We start from the raw sequence: 6,666 nt of genomic DNA on the forward strand, positions 1-6,666 counted from the left end.
GGATGGGTTGTAAAAGCCACTTTTCTAATGGAATTTTTAGCTAACTTTGTGAGATTAACTAAACTTCTAATCTCTCCATTTATCAACACTTTAGAAACATTATCTAATAAAGCCAACTGAAACCTAGAGCTCTAAATCCGTTACAACTGCAGTAGTAGAATACCAGAACAAAAAAGCTGGTGCTTGCTTATTTTTCACCCACGCTGCCCTCTTTGCTAATGGGCTCAATTTTTAAAACTGTATTTTAGGGCAGGATCAAGAAAGCTTGGTCATTGAATTCACATACTGTCTAACAAGTGCGTGGCTTGAAAAGATTCTTTTTTCACAGAACAGGAAAAGCAATCTTATACCAGCAACCCAAAAATCATGAATTCTGGGAGTTTTTAAGTATACTATGTAGCACCCACTGATACTATAGCCCAATAAAAGGATATTATCAAGGTTGGGAGGCATAAAATTAGACCTATCCATTTTGTTTTACAAGAACATGCACATTGTTCCTCTCCACTTGTGCCTGTTGCCTTCTTATGAGCTGGCAAGGTATTGAAATATACTAAAATCCTGCTCTTTGAAGCACTTAAGACAGCAGGATACTAGTACATTTTGATACCTTGCCTGTCCACATCAAAACAAGGCAAAGCAGAAAGACAGCATTACTGCACTCATACAAGCCAGACACACTGGATTTTCTACTAGTGGGTCAGCCAAGAGAGTAGGTGGCATTCTGTAACTATGGTTTTGGAAGGCTGAAGGGTTATTGTTTTTTCTCTACATTATAACTTATCCTAAAACCTTTAATAAACTATATTTGGGACCTAGCAAGCCTGGCAGTGACCATTACAAATCTTAACATGTTTTCATTTGTCAGTATCTTTAAAAGTGGCTTAAAATAATCAGTCTTATCTTTGCTATGCAACACCATATAGGATGTGATATTCCATATTAGCGTATGATTCTATTTACTTTATTATATATCAGTCAGGCAAGCCACAGTTGGCAACAGTACCTAAGTATAGGTGCCAACTTCATCACAATGCTTTCCTGCTGGTATGAAATCTAGCTAACCTAGGGACGTTCATATTTAGGGATAGTTTAAACCTTGGTAGCTTTGAAAATTTCATTAAAATATTGATCTATACTTGAAAATTCGTCAGCCTGCTTTACCAACAGCTAAAACTTTTGACTGTTCACTGGTATATGTTAGTGCTCTTCTGTATGAAAAGCCAGTGCAACAAACATTTAAGATCAAAAGAAATGAGGACATCTGAGTTTGTCTGAAAATAATTTATTGCAAAATGAGTTGAAAACATAGCATTTAGGAAGTAGGAGTGTAATGATAGTATTCATCCATTACAGAAAAAGTATTACAAAAGATTTACCTTTTTCTATTTTGCTCAAACTAAGCTGTAGTCTAAAAAAAGATAAAACTGCATGCAAAGTTTTAAATTATAATAAATTAATGGAGATATCCTATCTCCTAGAACTGGAAGGGACCAAAGGTCATCGAGTCCAGCCCCCTGCCTTCACTAGCAGGACCAAGTACTGATTTTGCCCCAGATCCCTAAGTGGCCCCCTCAAGGATTGAACTCACAACCCTGGGTTTAGCAGGCCAATGCTCAAACCACTGAGCTATCGCTCCCACCCCATTTTACATTTTACTGTGTTCTAACATCCCAATTTTCTAAGACCATGGTCTGCCATACTTTACACAGTATAAAATCATCCAAAAGAAGCTCCATATTACCATAAAAGAAAAACATGTTTGGGCAGATACTCATTACGCAAAGCTCAAACTAAAAGAATCAGAATGACTAGCATCCTGAGCCAGAAGCCCCAGTCTACACAATTCATGATGTCTGCAATATATCTGAAGAGTCAGAGCAAATAGTGATACTAAAATAAACAATGTATATCTTTGCTGAAAATACAAGAATAATATCAGTTTCTCAAAGAGTTGAAAAGAAAACCACAAGTGTAACTAATTTTATACTTTATGTGACTAAGTGGAAAACACATAGCATACTGTCAGTGCTACCAGAAACAAGTTATCAATCAGTAATATCAAGTAAACTATATATATAAAACCACACTTCTGACCTAAGAGACTTTCATCATTGCTAATATGCAATAATCCTTTATTTAAATGACAATAATAAGATTGAACATAGTTGTAATGGAACTATGCACACTACCTACAACTAATTTGAAGCAGCAAGTCCACCAAAACTGGGAAGGGAGAGGGGGGGCAACACTCAACACCTTTAATACCAATCTATCCAGAAAAACATTATACTGGTGCCACATTTGACAGATTTAAAAATTTTATTAAGATGACGTTAAAAAAAACAGTGAACAGAGTTTGAGCATAGAAATTTCTGGTTATCAGGGAATAACATACAGATTATCGAGGGTGCAAAGTTTGGTTTAAGATAAAGTGGCATGAGGAATACATAATCTTCAATATCCCCAATTGGGGGTAAAAGGTTGATGGGTCAAAGTACAGACATTGAGATATGAGGGTATGAAGTTCATAAAGTGGCTATGTTCGGGTGTGGATAATAATGAGTGGATATGATGATGGGGATGGATTGACTATTATCCATACATCTAGAGATGTCTAGAGAACATGACCTATGAAGGAAGGCTGAAAGAATTGGGTTTGTTTAGTTTGGAAAAGAGAAGACTGAGAGGGGACATGATAGCAGTTTTCAGGTATCTAAAAGGGTGTCATAAGGAGGAAGGAGAAAACTTGTTCATCTTCGCCTTTAAGGATAGAACAAGAAGCAATGGGCTTAAACTGCAGCAAGGGAGGTCTAGGTTGGACATTAGGAAAAAGTTCCTAACTGTCAGGGTGGTTAAACATTGGAATAAACTGCCTAGGAAGGTTGTGGAATCTCCATCTCTGGAGATATTTAAGAGTAGGTTAGATAAATGTCTATCAGGGATGGTCTAGACAGTATTTGGTCCTGCCATGAGGGCAGGGGACTGAACTCAATGACCTCTCCAGGTCCTTTCCAGTCCTAGAATCTATGAATCTACTTCAGCAAACAAAATACAGTTTTCAAAACTTGTCTCCAAAACTTGAGAATTTTTTTTTTAAATGGAGTAAACTGCTGTGAAGTTAACCCAACAAAATTCAAGTGAAACCTGTAGCCAGGTAAATTTAAAACATGAAGTTTGCATTGTGGCATATGCAGATGGAAACAGAGGCTCCAAACTTTAGTTTGGAGATTTATGGTGAATCCCTTCAGGCAGTTTTTAATCAGTACCACAATATACGCTATACCACAAAAGGAAAACTAAGAAAATAATTTCCCTGGTAAATCCTAACTCTGGTTAATCCTAGAAATGCTCTTCCAAGTCTGAAATCTGTGATCACAGGCTTAGCTGCCATGATGGGAACTAGTTGTTGTTACCATCCTAATAGAGACAACAATGGCTACTTAGAACCCAAAGGGCATTCATGACATTCAAACAAACCCTACAAATTACCCCCACAAATCGCAGACCTCCCTCAACACCAATACCCTTTCACACACACACACACACACACACACACACACACACACACACACACACACACACACGATCCAGCCACACGCCCTGCAGGCCCAGAGCTACATACAGTACATCCCAGTCACACCCTTAGGCACCACCACTGCTCTCCAGACACACACACAAAACCCCAACCTCCCCCCAAAACACCCACAACCTGCCCTCTCCAAATACACACCCATACCCCCAACCTGCCCCCCCGACACACTGAGCCCCTAACCTCCCACCCAAACCTCCCCCTAACCAACCACACCCCACAACCTCCTCCCTCCAAATACACCCCGTGATTCCCAGATCCCCCCCAAACTGCTCCGAACACCCTATACCCCCAAAGTCACCCCCACTTCCAGATACACACCCCTACCCCCTAATCCCCAGACACCCCCCCAAACTGCCCCCAAACACCCAATACCCCAAAAACCTCCCCCTTCCAGATACACACCCCTTACCCCCTCATCCCCAAAATGCCCCCTCCAAACACCCTGTACCCCCAAAACCTCCCCCTCCAGATACACCCCACGCCCCCTAATCCCCAGCTCCCCCCAACTACCCCATCAAACACCCCCGCTCAGAGACACAGCCCTGCCCCCCCCCGACCCTCAGCCCCCCTCCAGAGACACCCGAACCCCCCTAGCCCCTGTCGGGGTCCCCTGTCAGCCCTGCTCCCTTCCCACCCCCCCGGAGCTGCCCCCATCCGTCACCCCGGGGGGCGGGGAGCTGCCCCCATGCCCGGGACAGCGGGGGCACCCGGCTCCTCACTGACCTGCTGCCGCCTCCGCCGCGGGGCTGGGAGCGGGGCCCGGGGGTCTGGCTGCCCGACCGCCGCCGCCGCCTCTGGCTGGCTTTGACACCCACACGCACCAGCCAACATGGCGGCGGCTGGGGGGGGGAGAGGCTCCCGACTCCCGAGCGCGTCCCCGAGGCCGCCCTCCCCGCGGGAACGCGCGGGCGCGAGCGCGGAGAGCGAAAGGCGGAGCCGCCCGGCCAGAACCGCCGCCTTGGCCCCGCCCCTCCCCGAGCCCATGTGGGGGGGGGCGCTCACTGTGCGGGGGTAACGGACCGGACCCTCTCCCCCTTTGGGGGGGGGGTCACAGACCCTCTCCCCCCTTTTGGGGTGCATGGAAATCCCAGATCCTCTCCCCCCTTTTGGGAGGTGGAAATCATAGACCCTCTCCCCCCTTTTGGGGGGGGTCACAGACGCTCTCCCCCCTTTGTGGGGTGCATGGAAATCCCAGGCCCTCTCCCCCCTTTTGGGGGGGCGTGGAAATCACAGGCACAGCCCCCTCTTTTGGGAGTGTGTGTGGAAATCACAGACTCTCTCCCCCACACACTTTTTTTGGGGGAGGAGGCGGGATTTGGAAATCCCAGCCCCTCTCCCTTCCCAGGGATCCCACTCTGTTAATGCACAGACTGGGCAGGGGGAACCCAGTCATTTTGCAGACAGGCTTGGAAAGTTCCCCCAGAGACCAGGGCAAATAACCAAGTCTCTCCTTCCTCAGGGCACCCACCTCTGATCTCCCCCCACCCTAATCCCTCCTCACACATAGCTCCCCGCTCCCCAACTCCCTTAAAGAGCCAAGAGTCCAGCTCCCCTCTCCCACCGCAGTAGATGGCTCACCCCTGGGTCCTACCCTAGCTCCCCATCCTCATGGAAGTACACTCACCTGGCGGGATGTCCCCCAAGGGCCATGCATGGCAGTAGCTTTAAGGCAGATTTTTAACGTGTCTCCCTCGTGTGAGGAAGGCTTTTGCTGTATGTGTTCCGAGAAGACATTACAAATGTCACTCCCACAGACTGTCACATCCTGACAGCCCCACCCTGCCAGGGGAGTGACCGAAAACCACCACAGTTCTTAGTCCCGTCCCCCCCCCCCCCCCCCAAAACCCTACCACACCTACTCCCAGGAGTGACTGAAAATCACTCAGCCAATCAGTCCCCACTCACCACAAATCTCTCCCCTCCAGTCCCTGCCCCCACCCCAGGGACTTGAAAACAAATCTTTTTCCACTGACCAAATTTCCTCTTTTTTCAGTTGGGGGAGAAAAAAAATTGATTTTCGTCCCCTGCCCCTTTGTCTCTAGTGCAGCAAACACCAAAACAACCTGAATTGTGATAAGATTGTGGATCAGCAACATCCTTGACTTCAGGAGACACATCCAAGTGGAACAGCTCTGAGAATATTGTTTGTTAATTAAAAGCAGGTGCCGGGGTTCTGTTCTTCTACATGAATTCTTATTTCCTTTTAGTGCTGTGGTGTCTGTGTCCCACCAATGGATGGAATTATATCAAATCTGTTACTCTACACTAGACTTTTCCCTTCATATTGCCCACTGGTGGAGGGCTAGTGGAGACAAGGCACCGGCAGCCACCATCATTCCTCACAATGCCATCTGGACCTGCTCTGAGCTAGGTTAAAACACTAGCTCTATTCCCTGTGACTAGGGTGACCAGATAGCAAGTGTGAAAAATCAGGACGGGAGGTGGGAGGTAATATAATGAGCCTATATAAGACAAAGCCCCAAATATCGAGACTGTCCCTATAAAATCAGGACATCTGGTCACCCTACCTGTGATACTGCACCAGTGGGAACTCAGAGGAAGAAAGTTCTAGGGTAGATACAGCCTTCATGTCTGTGTCAGTTCCCTGGCCTGGCCGAGCTCCTCGATCCCTGGGCGAGAGGCCCATGTTTTGGGAGCTGAAGGTCATAAGTTCTATTTCCAGATGCTACAAGCATGCAAGGACAGCTCTGGTATTTGCAGTGCATTGGGTGAAGGAAGATATGCAGGATATCAGACAGACTTCTGTTAACCCACATAGCACATCTGGGAATGAAAGGCTGGGCAGCTGGGTGGTTCAAAGAACTGGGGATGTCTGCCAGGAATTCCAGAGGGTTTTAGCAACTCAGCTAACTGGGAGAGGGACACAAGGATTTCATCAACTAGGGAGGAAGAACGAAATTGGCAAGGGGAATAGAGCCCACCCCATGGTTTATTTTTCAAGCTAGGCAGTTCATGGCTGGCCACTAGGTGGGTGAGGTCCTGAGTGTAGGGTGGGAGGGCAGGGCAGGTGCTTAGTTGACTAGCATAGAATCTGTATACATGGAGTTTTG

General features: G+C 46.6%; 1 protein-coding gene across 5 annotated transcripts in view; it reads right to left on the minus strand.

Annotated features, from left to right (window-relative positions):
* Positions 1-5,343, minus strand: part of EPN2 (epsin 2) — a 58,429-nt gene extending 53,086 nt beyond the window's left edge. For 4 of the 5 annotated variants that reach the window (XR_004647370.1, XR_004647371.1, XM_034783296.1 and 1 more), the window contains exon 1: positions 4,319-4,445. The gene's annotated coding sequence lies outside the window, so the exon portion shown is untranslated. Of the gene's footprint in view, positions 1-4,318; positions 4,446-5,219 lie in introns of those variants that run through there. The other variant, XM_034783295.1, reaches the window with a different exon arrangement.
* Positions 5,344-6,666: the final 1,323 nt, after the last annotated feature.

This window comes from Trachemys scripta, chromosome 10 (assembly GCF_013100865.1).
Source record: "Trachemys scripta elegans isolate TJP31775 chromosome 10, CAS_Tse_1.0, whole genome shotgun sequence".
NCBI lineage: Eukaryota > Metazoa > Chordata > Testudines > Emydidae > Trachemys > Trachemys scripta.